This window comes from Acomys minous (assembly GCF_964271855.1).
Source record: "Acomys minous genome assembly, chromosome: 15".
NCBI lineage: Eukaryota > Metazoa > Chordata > Mammalia > Rodentia > Muridae > Acomys > Acomys minous.
The window spans coordinates 23,227,364-23,249,430 of NC_140497.1; positions in this window are offsets into that span (position 1 = coordinate 23,227,364).

A 22,067-nucleotide genomic window follows, 5' to 3' on the forward strand; every position below is an offset into this window, starting at 1 on the left:
AATCATAGGTCTTCTATTTCCAGGCTTGCATGGTTGTTTCGCTAAATAGCTTTTGTACTCTGAGAGAATAAATGTTACATCCTCCACTTATTACTCTCACCTAAGATGACCAGGGCACTTAGCACAATGTGCGGCAGGGTATTTAATTTCTTAATGGAGGTTACTGTATGAAAGTAGTGTCATGGACTTTCTACTTCCCAGTGTGCACATAAAACTGAGCAATGCTTCTCAAAGTCTAGATTTTTTTTCTCACTGTTTTCCTAATATAGATAATAACTCAAGAGGTTCGTCTTGAAAAATCACCGGTGCACTGGGTGGATGGCAGATGCAAGAGGCAATATGGTGTGATAAATGAAAGCCATACCACAGTCCATGAGGCGGCTGGGTAACAATTATATTAGAGACACTTACACACAGTGTGAATTGGATAAAACACTCAGTTTATCGTCTTGTCAGCAACCCACAGATATGAGGAAGCCATGACATGTGTCATGCGCCACAGAACTAGGATCCCCGTTGCTCAGACAGGTCAAATAAAGTAACGCGGAGGGCAGTGTGATGCAAGCTGGTGTGCCAGCCGGCTCTGGGAGTTACCTGCCTGTGTTAACATCACCAGGAGGCCTTCAGAAAAGATGAGACTGTCAAGGTGGAGGAAGAGGTTGGAGCCACTTAGCACATCTAGAGCTTGGCCAGGTCTTGTTTGTTAAGGACCCAGGCCGTGCAGTGGAAAGTGTCCTTACTGTAGAATACTTGACATTTATGTGACACAAAATAATTTACTCAATGTTTCTGTTCCTCCCCCCATCAAATGAGAAGGTTCTAGCATCTTAAGGTCCTGTGTGACATCCCTATCTCGATTGACTCAGTTCACTTTCAACATATGCCCCTAAGCCCTCTGAATCCCCATCACAGCTTCATGTGTTTGTGTACTTGTCTGACCCTACAGTCAAAGAACATCTCCCTTCAGCTTGCTCCAGTGTTTTTTTTCCATCATATCCAGAACAGGCAAATTGTAGAGAAAAAAAAATCAATGAATATTTATTTGTGAAAAATAAGTACATGGATGAATGGCTCTCCTGCAGCTCCTATATCTACGCTTTAATTGTATCCCGATGTGACAAGGCTTATTATGGGTTAGACAACCTCTCAGCCCATTGAACCCAGCTCTTGGCACTGTCTGTAACCCTGCTTGCTCGTCTCTTCCTTCTCCTGCTCCTCAACATTCTTCCAATTCTTCCAAAGCCTTATCCAATACCAGTACTGCATTTATGCATGGAAGGCTGACCATCTACCAATGTGTAACATTAATCTTTCACTTTGTACACTATAGACTGGGTCTTTACCTGCCCCTACAAAGTCTCATGGCACTACTGGAAGGGTTGAATACTTGATAAGTGATGGGGGCTGTGACTTTAGGTCACTGAGTCTTTGTCCTTGAAAGACATCGTGGGGTTGTAGGGCCCCAACGTGTTGCATTTTCTCCTCTCTTTTCCTTCTTGGAGATGGGGTATTCCATGCCATAATATGCTTTTTCAGTCCAAGTCTGAAAGCAAAGAGGAAAACTGATCCTGGGTTGAAACTTCCAACACTGGGAGCCAAGATAAACCTTTTTTGTAAGTTAATTCCCGCAGGTATTTTGCTGTAACCATGGAAAACTGCCTAAATAACACAATAGGTCTTCGTAGGCTCTTATCTGACCCTGGTTTGGTGATCTGCCAGAAGGTCACTAGATTCCCAGCATCTTAGTTGTCACTTTTTAACACCTGTGCTCATTCCAGGATGAAATTTCTACTCAGGTATTACTTGATTTCATTTGGCTCCTACTAATCGCTTCCTGCTTTGAGGCCTGCCATCTTACCTAAGGCCAGCATCCTTAACGCAGAATTACCGTCCACCTGTTCACTCATCCTCCGCACAGTACTCATGTCCTCTCATCTGGGCTCCATCCTCAAATGCAATTGCCTTCTGTTAGAATGTTCAAAGCCGACTATTGCCTGAGGGGTCACTGGGCTTAAGCCAAGCCTTCGAGATTCGGGCAACCCTGAGGTGCTGCTCCATCGTATCTGCTTTTCTCTCCCTGTAGCATCCTCACTGGACTGCCACAGGGCTGTCTGCCCTTATGAACTCAGAGAACAGTCTTATTTAGGCCCAGCATAAGCAGCCAGAACTTCATTAGGCTTCCTGAGGCCAGGGGTGGTTTTGAATATCTGGCAGTAGCTTTCATCTCTTCCCTCGACTTTAAAATTCTTTCCCAAACACTGTTACAGTAGAAACTTAGCAGATACTGTCTTGTGTGTGACTACGCAAATATCCACTTGTACATTGATGTTTGAGACAAAACTTCAAAATTCCATTTCAAAGCTATGTTTCCATTACATAGTTTGTTAAATGGGTCACGTTGCTCAAATGTTTGAATTTGATTGGCATCCTGGACTGAAAACTTCTGTAACAATGGGAAAGTTTTCACAAATGTGGCAGCCATTTTATTTTCGATAGATCAGTCTTCAATTCCTAATTCTACAGTGACAACAGCTCCTTTTCAACAAATTAGTTGCTAGGCAAAATGGAAACAAGTTCTCTGCTAGTCTTTCTATTGTGAAGAAAACTATTTTTCAGCTGTGAACTTTTTCATACGATTTCTTCCTAGGTAATCTATTTTCCCTTCCCCTGAAGCACTTTGGCCAATAACGCCTAGCTATGAAATTAACTTAGTTCAGGTAAGGTGACTGGCCATCCCAATTCACCTGGGATAGAGAAATTTCCTAATATTGAACATTCTATTTTAAAGCCAGGACCATCCCAGGCACTCAGGAGAGCTGCCTGACTTAGCTATCTAATTGATGAGAAGTAAGTAAACAAAAGAACATCAGTTTTGAGCAAATGAAGAGAATTAATTATCATGTATGACTGAGCAATCTAAACTTGAACCCTGCTATGTTTCCATGGTATTCAGTTCCATCCCCCCCCCAACCTTAAAGTGCAAATTCTGTAAATTAGTTCCAAATATATCCTTCGAATAAGAATGATTTCTGTTTTCCAACTGTGAATTGTGGAAACTGGAAAGATCATATCCTAAAAATAGTAACACCAAAGGCCTTGAGCATCAGTCATCATGAAATTGGGAGTCTTAGCCTTTCAATCTTGGCATCTCTCTTGCAACTGACATGCTAAACAAGTAACTATATCTTTTATCCTGTTCTCAGCAAAACTAGAAAAAATTTTCCTATAACATTGCATGATTTCCAATACAGTACTTTAGAGCATTCCAGTTTGGGAAATTTTGTACCTTTAGTAAATTTTAGAGGATGCGTTTTCGATAGATGAGGCTACCTGTCACAAATCTGGTAACATGGGAAGGTATTGGTTTGGCTTATACTTAGGCCAGAACGTCTGATTGTGTTGGCAAGAAAATAGAATTTCCTTTTAACCAGAAATGGACTAAAATTCCCTATCTAGAAAACACACACACACACAATGGTTCTCTGTTCAGAGTCAGGCCTGTGCAGGTGTGATCTGGCAGAATCTGAAAGGCAGAATAATAGAAGACATTGTTATACCTGAAGTCATTTTCTTCTAACACACTCAAGCAATAAAGACTGGATCCAACATAAAGCATTAAGTATCATTGTCCAGATACACTGATTTCTTAGCAAAATATTGAACTTTGAAGCCCATAGTGACCCAGAATGTACCTCCTTCATCCTGCCTCAGCTTAGTCATACCTGGAGGCTCATATTTCTTCTCTTATTTTATGCACTGACAATTCCCCAGGCGTTTATTATCAAGGCAGAGCTGGACACTTACATTTCAGGTTCTGAGTCGTGTTCCCTTTGATGAAATACCAGCTTTTACCTGACCATGACCTTCTTTCTTCCGCCACATTTTCCCTGGGAGAAGTGTGCTATCTGTCAAGCACTATTGGATAAAACATCGTAGATTCTATACTGTATGAATTGCCTACCCAGGATGTAAAGAAAATGCTGTTTTCATCTGTGTATTAGCATAATGCCAGTAATTCTGACGTGGTTAGTAGTAGATTAATAGCATATAAAGCAGAGGTTGGAATGTTAAGGCTTATTAATCCTTTTTATCCAGGTCCCTCTTTTTGTAACTAAAGTTCTACAGGAACACCACCACTCTCATGTTTAATGAGAGTAGCGCCCATTGCCTGTAACTCCTGTCATACCAAATGCTACTGTGCGATAGTTGCAGAAATTACTATAGACCCTATAGGGCATCAAAATATTTACTCTTTGACCCTTTACAAATGTTCAGTCACCACAGGGTAGTGGGCTCACCCTGAAGTACCACTGCCCTTCCTTCAAATCAGCCAAGTCTTTCTTCCCACCGAAATCAATACAACTGCAGAGTCCTTCTCAATCTTTATCCCAAGTTGCTACCCTCAACCTGGACTAATAAATCAAGTCACTCATGACCGGAGAAAGGAGATAAATTCCTAACAAGCTAGATCATGTAAAGTCTAAGTCCAAGTTATCTTACTAGTCACTGTTTTCCGCATATGTACTATCTACATATGTTTTGTTTTCTACACCAGATGACAGGAATTATTCATTCTCTTCTTCTTCTTATACCCTTTGGGCTGCTTTAACAAAAACACTATTGACCAAGTGCCTTATAGGCAATGGATATCTATTGCTCACATTTATGGAAGTCAAGAAATCTAAAATCAAATCTCTATTAGAATTGCTGTCTGGTGAGGGACTGCCTGTCTCATAGCATCTTTCTGTTGAGCATTCTTATGGACAAAAAGCAGAGAGGCCTCTCTGGCCTCTTTCATAAGGCCACTAATCTCATCAAGAGGGCTCTACCCCATGACCTACCCCCATCCCAGTGGCATCACCTCTTCATACCTGTGCATTAATGATTGGGTTTGGACACCTCGAGACACAAACATATACTTTGTGGTACTACTTCCAAGATCCCCTAGAACTTGGAAAGTGTTCCATTACTCAATGAACTGAACCATTTCTAGGAATTTCTAAGAACTTTTTAATCATTAGTGAAGGGAAAAGTCACCTTCTATGGCAACCTTAGCCTGTCTAATGAATCTCATTATTTATTTTTCCCTTTCCTTTCTTCAACTTCAAACCAATTTCATCTTCATCTTTCTCTGTCATTGTAGAAAGGTCATCACTCCCAGTATTCTCTCTCCTAATTAATTACCTTGCTGCAAAGATGTCTTGTGTTTAAGGTTTTGAACACTGGTGCTTGCTAGCCAACGGAGAAAAGGAGTCTCAGTGTATTTTTTCTTACCACTTCTTTTTCTCTAAAAAAAAAAAAAAAAAAAAAAAAAAAAAAAAAACCACATTTCAGGAGACACAATTTATAGTCAAGTCTAAAAGTTAGCCTTCTTTAGCAGCTATTTATTCTTCTCTAACCAAACAAGAAAGCATTTAACAAAAGCACTGAAAAGCACCATGGAATGCCCACAATGCAAAAAGGAATTGCTTACCCTCCACTTAAGTACTGCATAATGACATATTATTAATAAATGAAAATTGATCTGCTTTGGAAATGACAACTCTCAAACCTCTCTCTTACCAATGATGAGCCCCCCTCTCTCTGTGTAAGTGTGTGTGTGTGTGTGTGTGTGTGTGTGTGTGTGTGTGTGTGTGAGCCCACAGTGGAAAAGCAATTTCACTTCAGATAGCTCCAACAGTGTAAATCAAAGATTTTATGGCTTTGCTGCTGCGTTCTCTAGCAATGCATTTTACTGGGATTGAATTATAAACATCTGAATTAGGGAGTGATGGAGATTATTAAAACTACCCAGAGTTCCGAGCATCCCCAAATGTGCAATGACCACTGAGGATTAGATTCTCCTTCATAAAGCCTTTGTTTACAAAATGGTGTGGTGACAGCAGTATGATCAGATGATAGCAGTGGTTCAATTGATAGCAATAGTTAAATTATGAATTACTTCTATTTCTTCATATTCTTTCTTTCATTTATATTCTCAAATCTCAGGCTTAAAAATGTGAGATAAATTCCTAACAGGCTACAAATGGCGTCAGAGAACAGCTAGTGTTTTGAGATGGTTGAGATGTTTAAACTTTAGACAATACAGAAACTGGAGTTTGTTTTTATAAAACTCCAGAATACCTCTTTCAAAAACACCTACTATGAATACTCATGGCCATCCAGTAGGAATGCAGGCACAACTGACTTATCCACTCAGTTTTGTTCAACTTTTCTTAAAAGGAACAGAAAGGAAGCAACCGCCATGCCCAGATAAAAGTGCTCTTAAAATGTCTGAAAACGATGGGATAGGCATAGAGAAGGTCTGAAGGCTTTTGGTGTAGAGAGGTTCTTGGGAAAGGAAGCAGTCAGAGACCGGAAGAGGATCTTGGGAAGTAGATGAGAAGGAAGAGTAGGAAAGAAGCCGCCATGGTTTCGGAGGAATAAGAAGCACATGGCTGGGATAGATGAGAGATTTGACCCAGATGAAAAGCATTAGCAAGTATTTGGGACTGCGCATGAGTGGTAGCTCAGTAGAAATTACTGGAAGTCGATGGCGTGGGATTGGGGCAGAGGGATATGGAAGGTAATTTAGGGGATTAATATTTGTCCTGCCCCAGGTGAACCAAGGCTATTTTAAAATATAACAGGTGTCTGTATTTTTATTGATTGACAGCAGGTTAGAAAATACTGCCATAATAATTATAAGGCTAATAATAAACATTTAAAATAATAATAATAATAAACATTTACTAGGCCATTACCTTTAAATTAACCACAACACCTACTTTTCCCTTGTCTTCTTAATTTTCCCCAGAAAGAAATTGATCAATTACTTTTTAAAATTTAGGCCCAGGTATGTTCTCAGGACATTGTCAGAAAGCAGTCAGATTCTTTTCCAAACTGTCACACAGATGGCCTCTGGCACAGTTGTTAATAGAGATCTTGGTCCCCTATGAAACCTTATGTGCTGAGCCTCCACTGTCCACATTATTCTCAGTACTATTGTCTTCTAGAATGGCCCATTAAGTTCTATTTACAGTATTCAACTGCTCTTCTAGTCCAAAATTCCAAATTCTTCCACATTACTAAATGAAGGGGGGTCAAGTTTTTTACAGCAGCACCCCACATTAGGTACCAATTTCTGTATTAGTTATTTGTCTTTTGCTATTATGATGAAATCCCATGAGCAAAAGAAACATAAGGAAATGAATAGTTTGCTTTAGCTTATGGTTTCTGTCAATAGTAGCCTGGAAGGCATGGCATGGCTACGGTACCCAGAAGATGACTGACCACATTTAATCTGAACTCAGGAAGTAGAAAGAACAGGAAGCGGAGCAAGGCTATAAACTCTCAAAGCTACTCCAAGTGATGTACTTCCTACAGCAACACTGTCCTTCCCAAAAGCTCTACCACAATCCCCAACAGCGCCACCAACGGGATACGAAGTGTTCAAACACACAAGCCTGTGAGGGACATTTCTCACTCAAACCACCATGCTCACACCGGTTATGTTTCCTTATATGGTCATTATTTGAGGAGGTTAGAAAGTAGTGCCTAGCTGGGAAACCTAGCACTCTTGAGGAGGATCCTGACAGTACATTATCTGTGGATACTTCCTAGCTCTCTGCTTCCTGCTCAGTTTTCTCCTCCAAATGCTCTTTGTTGCCATGGTGTACTGCCCAAGCATGTGTTATAAAAGGAAAATAGTCTGAACCTTCTGAAACCATAAGCAAAGCAAATCTCCATGTCAGCAGATTTGGTAGGAGCAAGAGAAAAGTAATAAATACAAGCAAAAATCATCTGACATTTTTGAAGGAAAGAGGAGGTACCTCTTGTCCAAACTAGGTTTTGGGTCTTGTATTATAGCATCTTTTCCTCTTCCTCAAACCTCTCCATGACTTCATAGTACTTTCCTCTTTAAAACAACTGAACACCAGAAACAGCTTTCTCAATTATTTGGGTGACAACACACACCTCCAGTACATGGGGATAAGTAATTCTAAGAAAGGCAGAAAGTTTTCAGTATACCAGGAGCTAGGAGAAATAAGAGGAGTTTCCACAGTGAACATGAACTCTCTGAATATGCATACATTTTTTTAATTGGTTTTTTTTTTTTGGTTGGTTGGTTGGTTGGTTGGTTGGTTGGTTGGTTGGTTTAGTTTTGGGTTGGTTTTGTTGGTTACTTGATTGGTTGGTTGGTTTTGCGTTTGGGTTTGATTTGGTTTGGGTTTTTTTGAGACATGGCTTCTCTGTGTAGCCCTGACTATCCTATACTTACTTTGCAGATCAGGCTGTCTTCAAACTCAAAGAAATCCATTTGCCTCTGCCTCCCAAGTGCTGGGATTAAAGGCATGTGCTTTACAAAGTTAGAACAGTTTACCCTTAACAGTAGAAGCGCAGTGTCTCCATAGTGTCAGGTTTGTGTCAAACACTTTAGGAATTTATAAGTGAACTGATCGTTCCCACATAGAAACTGACAAATGACAGAACAGGAAAGTGGTTTCTGGGAACAATTTTGTAACTGTGCAATCAAAGGCCTAGAGCTTGGGTCGATAGACAAAGCCAAGTAATTCTCTTAACTCTTCCTATTGTTAAAAACCAGATAGTTCAGAAGGAGCCATTAAACCTGATGATCTTTGTTTGTTTCTGAGCCTAGTGTTTAATGACTGAAACATCCCTCTAGGCCTAAACCTGATGATTCTTTAAAGAAAGGAAACTGATCAATTTCCTCTTTTTTTTCCAACCATCAAACTGGCAAGCACGACTCATTCAATTGAGATAAAGGTAAAATTAGAAAATTGACCTGAATGGTCTGAAACAGCTCTACAGCCACCTTAGAGTATAAAAAAAATCACATTTCACCCACTGGATTGCAATGCGAAGCAGTGTATAAGAAAAGTGGAATCGTTGATGAAGAAGAATGGAACGATGCTATGCAATACATTATTTTCTCTTATGTAAGTTGGCCATGTAGATATTTTGCCCATTTTTCTCAGATCATTTTTATTTTCTTATATAATAATGTCTAGTATCTATGTCATTAATATCATATGTGTAAAAATTTTTCTTCTAATTCATCACCTATAATCTTTGTTGTGTTCTGTGCTACATCAAGCATCTTTTGGTGGACACAAACTTTATTTTAATGTAATTTCATATAGCTTACACATAATACTTCAGTCTTTTTCTCTGTTCCTTTATTAAGTCCTTTCTTGCTCAGAGATCACAAAGATAGTCTATTCTATTTGCTTCTAATTATGTTAAATATTGACTTTCAGCATCTGCCTTAGATTCCTGTCTGGGTCTAGTTACTTTCTATGGAAGTGCATTCATACATACGCTATGTTCCTCCCTCCCAGGAGACTGTCCCAACTGTGCATAGAACAGCTTGATACCCAGTGGTGGCTCTGTGATAAATCAGATTTCCAAACACACTTGGATCTAGTTTTGAACTTCAATTTCATTCTACCAATGCGTTACATACTTTGTGCCAATATCACACTGTTTTCATCAGTGTAGCTTTCACTAATTCTTGCTCTTAGTCTGGCCAGTCCTTACTGCCCCTTCACCCTACCAACACCACCATCTGCTTCATTTTCTTAAGGGGGGGGTGTAACTTGACTTTCCTTCATTCCTTTGTCTGTCATACAAATTTAAGAGTCACCTTGTCAAATTCTACAGAAGTCTCAATTGGGATTATTTTATCCTCACTTGCTCAAAGCCTACAGATTTGTTAGAGTGAGAAGTGATGCATTGATGACCATAATATATCTTTTTCTCTTTGTACAAATTTTTTTTTAAATTTCCAAGAACACTACTTATCTTTTGTTTAGATTATTTCTGGCACTCCCAACTCTTATTGCTATTATACAGGACACCATCATTTTCATTGAATTGCATAAATCTTTGGACGTTCTATACAAAAACACATTTTGCCTATTTAAAATGTTGATCTTATGCCTAGACAGGTTTGAGTTTCTTAGGCTTCCTTGTGATTTGATTGGTTGTAGCCATATGGTTGAGCTCTGGCAAACGGATGCAGACAAAAGTGAAATAGGCCAGTTCAACCTATCTCATATAAACTCCCCCATGAGATCGCTCATGCTTTCTCCCCTTGTCTGCTGGCCAGAGTTTGATGCTAAGTATGGTCTTGGAAATTGTATGTTGAGACCATCTGTTGTCCTGGGCCTCCACACACCTGCCCACCAGCTAGGAACACCTGTGTTAGACTAGTTAAACAAAAAGTAAACTTAGATTGTCAGGAGCCGTTGACATTTTAAAGGTTATAACAGTTACATACTTCACGTTATCTACACTTTTACAATGTGTGTTTAACATGTATGTATAAAATGTGCTAAAAATTCATGGTGACTGCATTTTTTTCATTTTCTCATCACAATGCATAAATTATGTTTCGTGTATTTCAAAGTTGTGGTATTAGGAGCATTTAAATGGGGTGTTATAGCTATCTAATGATCTGAAACCTTATTGGTGATGATTCCCTTTGTCTCTAGGAATCCCTTTGTCTCTGTACCTCTCTTTAAAAAACAAACTTAGTCCATGTTTTTTGTTTGCTCTCTGTTGCTGTGATAAAGACACCATGAACCAAAGCAACTTGGGGAGGAGAAGGATTACTGGGCTTCTACATCAGATCATAGTCCATCACTGAGAGAAGCCATGGCAGGGACTCAAGCATGGGAGACCAAAGAGGAACACTGGCTTGTCCTTACTGGCTTGTTTCCCATATATTGGTCAGCCTTCTATTTTATACACCTCAGACCACCTGCCCAGGGGTGGGACTGCCCACAGTGGGCTAGGCCCTCCCACATTAATCATTAATCAAAAAAAAAAAAAAGACGCACAGACTAGAAAAAGACCTGCAGGCCAATTGTATGGAGCATTTTCTTAATTGAGGTTCCACCATCTCTGTTGGATTATACCAATTCCTTCCAGCCTTTTTATCTTTTGGATGGACTAGGGATTTAAATATTGTTTTCTTATATTTTTCTTCTATAACTTTGGGAATTGTTTCACTAAATATCTTTTTACCTAATTACTCCAAAGATTTTAATATTCTTGATTGAATTTACAAAGTCCAAATGCAATCAGTATTAAATATGATCAAACCCTTAAACAGTTTACACTCTAACTACCACCTTCCTTCTCAATTGTTGCTCAAGATTTATTTACATTTTTCCTAGCCTCATACATTCTTTTTAAAATAAGTATAATTATTTTATGCATTCTTTCTAAAGATTTATCATCTCCATTTTCTATGTCCTAGTATACCTCTTTAGTAAATCTTTTTAAACTAAAAAACAAAAGATAAAGAAAGAAAGAAAGAGAAAGAAAGAAAGAAAGAAAGAAAGAAAGAAAGAAAGAAAGAAAGAATCCATAGGTATGCTGACTGTTGAGGTGGAACAGTGACAGGGCTTATAAAGCAAGACTAGTTAAGGATACATAAGGAAATGGGTAATGTTTGTGTAATAGAGCTGAATAGATAAAGAGATGTTATATATACACAGCGGTATTTTATTCAGCCATAAAGGAAATTATGTCCTTCGCTGGCAAGTAGATGCAACTGGAGATCATCATTTTAAGTGAAATAAGCCAAATTCATAAAGATAAACCTCGCATGTTTTTGTCACATTTGTAGATTTTATATTGTATATAAATACATCCAACTATTATATGTATATATAGATATATCAAATACATAAATTAAAATGCTTATGACATGAAATCAGAAGGGAAGTTGAAGAATGAAAAGAGATTAGAAGAATGGAGTAGAGAGAGAGTCTAGGGAGCAAAGGGTTGGAGAATATGCTCCAATTACAAGATACTTGAAATAATATGTCTTTATGAGACTTAGCACTGTGTACTATGAGTGCATACAACAAATAAGTAAATGGATGAGAATATGGTGATTTTGGGCAGTGGAGATGTACCTGAAGGATATGGTGTTAAAAGAAATAAGTCAGTCAGAGAAAGACATATATTGCTTCATCTCATTTGTATGGCATAAAAACTTGTGGAAGTTGGTAGTAGGATGGTAGCAACCACGGGTGTGATGTTGGTCAGAGAGCATAACAGCTGCTTATGAACAAACTATACTCAGGAATACTATATTGTGTACTTGGAATTTGGAATTTTCTAAGAGTAGATCACAGGTGTTAAAATGCAGTACTGATTGAGGCAATGGATAGCCATTTTAATCAAGAATATTTCACAACACACACATAACACAAGTTATTCACCTTCAGAACTTAGTATTCCTCTTTGCCAATGATTCCTCAAAAAAAAATTGGAAGAAGCAAAATTTTTTTAAAAAGAAAGCATCCCATCCAATGATACGTAGAACTCTAGGCTAAACTGACACTTTCCTGAATGACTATATTAGCAGAGAAACCACTTTGGCTCTTCTCATACAACAGGACTACCAGTGACTGAGCATTTCTCTCAAACTCACAACCCGTCCACTGCTACTAACATAAAGGCTCTTGTTCACACCGAGTACACTTCTTCCTTCAAGTTGAGCCGTTGCCACAGCTGAAAAGCATTTACACTGGTAACTTCCGTTCTGGCAACCCTCTAACCCTCCTGGCTACCGTTATGTTTCTCTTAGCATTTGGAGTCACAGTATTAAACAAAATCGTGTTCTGTGATTTAAGGAGGTTTTTTTCCAAATGAGCTCATTCAGCTAGCTGTCTTTCTGAACGTGAACTTATGCTAGCCCTCTCCCTTTCCAAGAGATGCAGCTATTCGATGCAGTTTTAATGCAGTTTCTACATTATCTTTTATGTGCTACAACTCTTGCCACCTGTCAGCCTATTTAAGTATCAAGTATTTCAGAGCAAATAGTAGATGTCAGAAACAGATAGGATAAGGGATACAGTTCAGTAATAGAGTTTTTTTTTTTACATTGCACACATAAGATACTAGAAACAATCTTCAGCACCACTAAGCAAATGAATAAATAGGTTAGCACCTAAAAACAGATCTTTGCCCACTACAAACTGCAGTGTAGCTGAGTGTCCAAATGTATTTATTAAGCATTTGTTTCTATTGTATGTGTATGGATGTTTTGCCTACACATATGTGCATGCATTATATGTAAGCCTAGTGCCCAAAGAGGCCAGAAGACAGCATTGGATCCCCTGGAACTTGAGTTACAGACAGTTGTGAGCTGTGGTGTAGGCCCTGGGACAGGAACCCAGATCTTCTGCAAGCTCTTAAACACTGTGCCATCCTCCAGCACCAAATTGTATTCTTTTTCATAATCTATAAGTCAAAGTACAAAACTCTTAAACATCTTAAAACCTAGAATTTGGCAATTGTTGAAATTTGTGTGACTCCCACTACAGTCACTCTGTAAAATTCAGTGTTAACGCATTCCAAGTCTTCGGACATTTCTAATCAAGTAGTCTATTTTCAAGATTTATTGGAAGTCAAAGTATTGGAGTACGATATTCATATTTTTGTAAATTAATGAATAATTAATTAATTAATTGTTCCAAGTAATTTTAATATAACCAGTACAACAATTTATAAAAAGTAATTTGACTATTTTTAGTCAAATGATGTAACACACAGAATCATATCTCTGTGCCATTTGTTCACTTTTTTCCCTCACCAAGTTTCCCCATGACCTCCCACTAAATAATAAATGGTATTTTGGGCATTCTGAACTTTTTTATCTGAGTGCAATAACAATATCCCACTCTGTTGGTGAGGTAGCTTTATTTAAGCTATTGTAGCCAGCAATCCCAAAGTCAAATGGCTAAAAGGACAAAAGCTGATTTTTCAACACACTTTGCTAACCGTCCCTGACAGCTACAGGCTGATAGGATCCCCACCATGAGGAGCAGTCAGGAAATGTGGAAACTGGGACTTGGGGAATTTCACTCTGGTTCTAAAAGCTATCTATCTATAAATCTCCCTCTCTCACTTCTGTTCTTTCTGTTGGCCAAGCTAAATCCTATAGTCATTCCTAAGTCCTAAGATGTACCTAGAAGGTGCGTAGAATGACTAAAATTTAAAATTGGCTTTCATGGGTACTTTCTCTGGTATTCCATATTTTGCCTTGCTAATATTGGGGTCCCTCAGTATCCTTGTTTTAGATCTGTCCCTTGACTACATGACTTGTTTTCTTAACTGCTAAGCTCTACATCAGTAGTTCTCAACCTTCCAAACTCTGCGACACTGTAATATGGCTCCTCGCGCTGTGCTGATCCCCAACCATAACATTATTTCATTGCTGCGTCATAATTTTAATTTTGCTACTGTTATAAAGCATAACATAAATATCTGATATGTAGGATATGTGCTATGGGACCCCTGTGAAAGAGTCACTTCCCCCCCCCCCTTTTTAGCAGTTGCAACCCACAGGGTGTGAGAGCCATTGCTCTAGAATGCTCTGTACCATAATCTTTAGATACCATAATATATCGACAGTCTAATGTCTTCTGCATAATGTTGAGCTTTTAGTCAGACAAAATAAGACGCAAACAGTTTTGGTATTTGATCATAATCTTCCTCTTATGTTTAAGAAAAGAATTCACTGACAGTTTGGCATGGTAGTATATTTTACTATCTTATAGTACCAGTTAAAAACTCAGAGCACTTTTGGAACAAGGGTCCATCCGTGTTGGAAATGAGAACTCAAACTGAGTCACAGTGGACTTCATGATTTCACAGGGTGAGTAACTGACACAGCCACCACCCCCACCACCCCGCAAGCTTGATGTGCTAATATTAGTTTTATAAATTTTTCTTCTAAAGAGAAAGTCCAAGTATTATCCTAGGAAGGTAAATTATATTTCACTTCCGAAAGGCTTGTTTTTTAAATGTCCTAAGAGGAGTGCACTTAGAGGTGACAACAGCACAAATATACCAAGTCGGCTATGCAATCTAGCATCACACACAAAAAGAGATCGCCCCTCAGCCACTTTGCAAAAAATTGAGGCATACAACCAAGGACGCCATGTGGGCTAGTCACAGAGCTTGAACTCACTCACTCACTCTGCCTTCTCCATGTGCACTTCTGATCGATTCCATTTGCTTTCCTATTACTGTCTGTGTGGCTCCATTCAGCTGTAAGCCAGCGTAAGCCAATGAAAACCCCAAGCTATGAATGAAAGTCTCTGGCTCAGTGGACAGTGAATCCTCCCCATACAATATAAATAGAGACAGCCCATCACAGAGAAAATATGCATAACTGTTTCTAACACTTTCATTTTGTTTTGAAAGTGTAGGGTTTTATTTGGAAATTTAAATGACCTTAGTGAAACACCAGAGAACTAAAAATTAATATCAAGGCAAAGAGAGACACATGTAGACACGGAAGAAGCAGAAGCTGAAGAAGAGGTGGGTGTGTCTGCCAGGAAGCTTGGGGACAAGGGTGAGGAAGGACATTTCAAGTGGGGACAGCAGCCTCGGGGTGGTAGGAGAGATAGAAAGGGAATGTGCCATTACAGGTTTGAGGATCTAAAAGCCCCCAGAGAGACTGAATGGAAGGGTGGTAAGAGGCAGAAGCCAGAGGTTTGTATTCATCTTCTATAGCTATTAACTACTTAAACTCAGCCAAGGATTTGTGTGCTAAGGGTGCACAACTCAGAGGTAGAGTTTAGGGTCATCCAGCATGAAGGCCTGGGTTCAGTTCCAAAGACAGGCACATGCACACACAAGCACACACACACATGCATACCTACCCACATGTGCATGCAAACACACACACTTACATACATGTACTCAAAGTTGGATTTAATGTAATTCAAATGGTAAAGAACATGACTAAAAGTTACCAGGCAGATGTATGCCATAGTCAGCTTCATTGTGATCTTTTTCTTTCTTTTTATTATAGAGGATTTAATTAAATGAGCATGGGAGCAAAAGGAAAAGAGAGGAGATGTGGGGGGGGGGGGGAGAAGTAGGCTTCTATGTAGCCCTGGGAAGGTCATGCCCCATGGCAGGTAGGCAATGACATCTCAGGTAGGCCTACTGAAGCAGCATCCCAAAATTGTGTCCTCCAGGTGGGATTGAGGTAGCTCTTTGTGATCTTAATATCAAGACTATATCCGCCTTCATTAAGATAAATTGACTTTCTGGAGCTCACATGAAATCATCCCTCAGCTTAGGCATCATTTTCCTCATGCACTTAGGCAAGAAACTCAAATTAGACTCAGTGAGCCACACACAAAGAGAAGACTTGAAGGTAGAAGGTGCCTTTCTGAGAGGGGTTCCAGTGAGAAGGGGGAGGAGGAGGAGGAGGAGGAGGAAGAGGAGGAGGAGGAGGAGGAGGAGAGACCAGAGGATGAAGTGACTAAAATTCATTCCATAGATGTGTAAAACTCTCAAAAAATTTAAAAAAATGTATTTATTTAATCACTTTACAGGCTGATGCCAGCCTCCTCCCTCCTCTCCTCCCAGACCCACTGTCACTGTCACGCAGACCCACTGTCACTGTCACGCAGCCCTCCAGAAAACTGCCTTAAGTCTACTTCCAAGCACCTCTAACCTTGGGCCATTCACCACCTCCACTTTGTATTCTGTAAGCAAGCAAATACATAAAAATCTCCAGTAACTTTGGCCGAGTAGAGAAAATAAAATATTCAAGATTGGTGTATGAAGGACCATACTTAAGGTAAGACACAAGATGAGGGGTACTAATTAGAACATAAGGATTGCTTTGATAGGGTGTTAGGGTACCGGATACTGAGATAGAGGCAGGCATCTTTAAGATAGGCATCACAATTTTGAGGATTTGGCTATTATTTTAATGATGATAATGATGATTGAGACTTTAGGGAGTTTTTTTAAATAACCTATGAAGTGAGGAAATATGGATTTTAATCCAGATTGTGCAATTCTAGCGCAAGTGCTTTTAAACTCTGCACTGCTCTTGTCAGGGTTTCTAACTAGTCACTCTTCTGGAATTTTTTCTTCCTTGAGAACAAACATACTTCTCTGTGGCTCCTGATAAAATTCAATTCCTGGCTCTGTGGGCAGCCATTCACTCCGTTTCCGCTCCCGCTGGCATCTGTAAATTAGCCTCCGACAATTATCCATGAAGGAGGCAGCAGGCAGAGTGCAGAACAATGTAACCGTCGGTCAGACTCCAGTGTGGGAATTCAGCCTTCCTGAGTCATAAATCAACCGACCGTGGCCCCACTTAAGGCTGTGTTTGCTCAAGCTGGAAAACTAGGCCGAGCATCCCTAGATCCCAGCAAATACACTCCCCAAATATATCTCAAACAGCGAGAGCTTCATCTACAGAGAAGACAAGGCTGTTCACACCTTGCTCTGAGAGGCAATCGATTGCCGTCTGAGCAGGTGGTGAGTCCAGGTTAGGGGCATCTGTCGTTCCTTGCTGATACCTCATCTCCGTTTCTAGGACATATCCACGGGCTGGATATGTTGCCCTCAGAGTAACTTTAAGTAATTCAGAAGTCAAGATTTAAATACGAGAGCGGGAGAATAGGTTCCTAATGGGCTTGAAACTTCACAGCGATCCTCCACTGAGTTCCCGCGCTGAGAAACAGGCCAGCCGGGGTTCTGCTTCTGTTGTTTTGCTGTATCTCACTCTCAAATGCAGAGCAAATGGCAGACATTAAAACGAAAAGTGAGCCAAGAATCATAGGCAGAGGTTCTGTGAAACGTAAAGCCTAAAATGTACATGATACAACCCTCCATATAAAAAGTCTCTGACCACCAGCTTCAGCGTGGTGAATTGGAAATCATGATGTGTTTAATTCCTGGAGGTTTCTAATAAGACGGCACCTTCTGATGAGAAAGCCAGAAGCACCCAGATCGCATTCCCCACTTTATCTTCTTGAAGGCACTGAATCCTAGATAGCCAGGACCCAGGGGTTAGTTGAGCCCAAGGGGAGGACAGGAAAGAGAACTCATCTAAATAAGTGCAGTTCTAATAGCAGATGGTAACGGGCCTGTTGCCATAGAGCACAAAGCTCTGACGTGGCCCAGTGCTCCTGGGAGAGGAGTCTCATAACAATACCCCAGACTTACTGAGATAAGGAGAGAAGAGAAAGGAAAAGGAAGGTAGTCACAGTAGAAACTGTATGACATTGAAGATGCACTTCACTTATTTTACCCCGGTTCTTAGGCCCATGTCTTGGTTTGATTTTTCTTTTCTTCTTTTTTTTTTTTCCTCTGTTGTGATAAGATATTTCAACAAAAACTGGCTTAAGGGAGAAGAGGTTTTTTTAAGGCCACAATCCCATTTTACAGTCTATCGCTTAAGGAAAGTCACAGTAGGTGGAGGTTGAGACAGCCAGTCACATTTCATTGGTTTTTTTGTTTTGTTTTGTTTTGTTTTTGTTGTTGTGGTTGTTGTTGTTGTTGTTGTTTTGATCAGGAGCAAAAAGAAAAGAATTGTATGCATGCTTAACAGTCAACTAGCTTTCTCTCCTCTTACACAAACCACAGCCCCAAAACAGGGAGTGGTGACCCCCACTTTGACTCTGGATCTTCCCACACCAATGAAGGCAACGCAGTCAACCCCCAGGGGCCATACTGATCTAGATGATGGCTCACTGAGACTTTCTTCCCAGGGGGGTTAGTTAGGCCTCTGTTGCCGTGAAGGGGCACCATGACCAAGGCAACTCTTATACAGGAAAATATTTACCTGGGGCTAGCTAAAAGTCCGTTACTAATATGGCGGAAAGCATCGCAGCACGCAGACAGACATGGAGAAGGAACTGAGAGTTAACACATCTTGATTCAAAGAATGTGGAAAGGAGAACGTGAGACTGTGAGCCACACTGGGTGTAGCTTGAGGATCTGAGATCTGAAAGCCCGCCCCCGCAGTGACACACTTCCTCCAACAAGGCCACACCTAAAAGTGCCACTCGCTCTGAGCCAAGCTTTCAAACCTATGAGCCTATGGGGGCCATTCCTATTGAAACCAGCACACCAGGTGACTTTGGGTTATATCCAGCTGACAATTAAAGTAACAATCACATCTGGTTATGATAGTCTTTTTAAAGAATGTGGAAAATAGGAGACCATATACATCAAACGTCCTCTGAGGCCTGAAATCAGACCCTAAAAGTGGTGGGCAGAAAATGTGACCCCTTGGTCTCAGTATGAATGAAAAACAGACTTAAATGAAACAGAACTTAAATGGATCATCTTCTGAGAGCAAATAAAATTACAATTTTCTACTGAGGCTCCTTTAGGTATATTTCAAATTACACCTGGCTTTTATATTTTCCAAACAATATTGGTATCATTATTATATTGACAGATAATTTAGAGAAAAAATTAACATTTTTATTTCAAAATAATACTCTCAAAATTCCCAGATTTAAATATTTGCCTAAACAATGTACTTCACACATTGTGAAGTTGGTGAGCTGAAATGAATCACTTGAGCATTGAACATAGCCAACAACCCACGTTTTCATCTCAAAATAGCTTCAGAGTTCTGTTACCTTCAATATGATGCAACATTGAAAAAGCGACTAGAAGATTGGTACCCCAAGGAGAGCCACCTACTAGGACTAATGACAAATAAATAAAGAATAATTGAAGGGTTGGAAAAATGACAGTACTCCAAAGCCATAAAATAAAAGGTACAATGTCAGAACAGGGTCCAAGAATGGAATCATATGGGAAAATTCTGAATGTTTGTGAGAACACTTCAAGAAAAGAAGGCAAGTGTTTTATGACCTCAGTTTATTCAGAACACAGAATTGTCCCTGGAACCTGTTTTCATTCTCCTCCCAGGTATAGCAAGTAGGAGCTAGTTTACTCCATATTACTCATTATTGCTGGCTGGTATTGTTCAATTAAATATTTACCTATCCTTTATATGCCTGTATGGAAAAACATGTTTTTGCCACATGTGACTTGGCCTTGTGATTGTATACAGCTTGAACTCACAGGAGCTTCACTCATGTGACCCTTCCCCAACCCTCAGGATGAATTGTCAGAGGTTCTGGATCTGTCAGTTGGCTATTTCACGAGTCTTTTGCTCACTTCATTTATGGGCTCCATTCTCCCAGGTCCTAGCACCTCTAGAGCAGTGACAGTGTAAGCCATAAGGTTGTGTGCAAAAGAGTGTATCATGACTGTGAGTGCACGAGTGTTCTATTTAGTTGTGCTCTGTGTGTGTCATAGGAGGAAGTAGGATGGCATGAGAAAGCAGGAAATCTAGACAGCCAGCTGTGCAGCTGTGCATCCTGGGACTGGCAGGGTGCTCTGTATATAACCGAAGGTATCAAAGGGTTTTCCAGTGGTCTGCAATCCCCCTTGGAAGAAAACCAAATGTGTATGTGTTAGCTCCTGGGGCAACTGAACCATAAACCAAGAACAGAGTGGAGGCAGGGCCATCTCCACATGTTATCGCGTTGCCATGGAGTAGATTTGAAGGGACTGAGCAAATTTGATAGACAATAAAAGAAAATATAGGAAGGAGGTTCTGGGGAAAAAGTAAATCAAGACCAAAGCAAAGAAATTTTCCTTCTGACCAGTCGAAGGAAGATCAGGTATTTGGAAGTCACTTACTGTGGGATTCAGGAGGTAACTTCTGTAATTCCTGAAAACTCAAGTTTAAGTTTTGATTTCTCCCATAAAAGAAGAAACATGACTACTCTCTGAAAAAAGGGAGATCATACAAAGAAATTTTAAAGTGTTGTGAAAATAGTAATAAAGTCTGAAGTTTTGAAATGAAAGTGAAAATAGAGACTCAGATACAGGCGATGGGTAATGTTGAGCCGTCAGAGTCCGCTCAGGATTCAGACATGCTGTCTACTCACTAAGTTTCCATGATTGTTGTTATTTTCCTGTCTCTTGATGAAAATATGTGTGCACTTTGGAGGATATACCAATTACTGTCACAGTCTGTTTAAGTAAACACTTTCAATTTCCAAAGTGATGTGCCAATTACAGCCCCATTAGCAAGATACAAGAGTTCTGTTTCCCATATCCTTGACAACACTTGACCTAATCGGACTTTTTTCAATTTAGCTACTCTACTATGTGTGCTAGTCTCATTTGACGTTTCAGTCTGCGTTTCTCTGATGGCTGGTGCCATGGTTTGAGTATGGTGAATGTTCCCGAACGCCCATCTGTTAAAGGCATCCAGCTCACTTTCTACCTGGTTCTCACTATGGAACCTCAACCCAGATAAAGGAATCACCCAGAGTTAAGGTTCATTTCCCTATCTCTACATAATCAATGGAGTCTATCAACCGTATGCCCAGAAGTTAATTTGGTAGACACAATTCTGCGCGGGTGTGACTGGAAACTTGATCACATGGAATCTTGGATTTTCTCTATGTGTATTCATCATTCCAGGAATTTTAGCAGCTCCATCCCCTCAGACATATTTTCACTGTGCCAACAGTCTCCATCAGTACTGGTCACACTGTAGGCACACTACATCTTTCTTTATATCTTGGTGGCAACTTTACTAAGTACTAGTGAGAAGAATATAAGATATGAAGTTTGAGTCCTTGCATCATATCACATTAATTTCATGTTTAATTAGTAAATAGAGAAGTGTCTGTTGAAACAATTTTCATCCATATTGAAGCACTCTTTTTTTTTTTTAATTTCCCCTCTCACTTTATGAAAATCTTCCATGCTTTTCTAAAAACATTGCTTTCCCTTTAAAATCAAGCCCTATGGTTGATCTGAAACCTATTATTCTATCTCATACTATATGACAACTAAAATCCACTTTCCTATATTTCTATCTAACTAAACCAACACTACTTATTGACTACAAAGAAGCTTTTGACCAGCAGAATAGCCACCAATCAATAAGTCACATATATGCGGGCTATAATGAACATATTTAATATATTGTGTTTTCTACACTGGTTCTAATCTAAGGCTACGTGGACCTAGAACACACTAATCCAATGCTCAGATCAAAAAGAGAGTTTAGGGAAAGCAGATGGCAAGTGGAGTTATGATCTACATCTATCACATGCTCAGTCTATTGGAATGCTGAACTTGTTCTAGAACCATCTTACTTATTTCTATGTCTGTGAGTGTAATGTACTGGGATCTCCCACATCCCTCCTTTCTTGGTCCTGGAAACCTAACTAGCGTAGTGA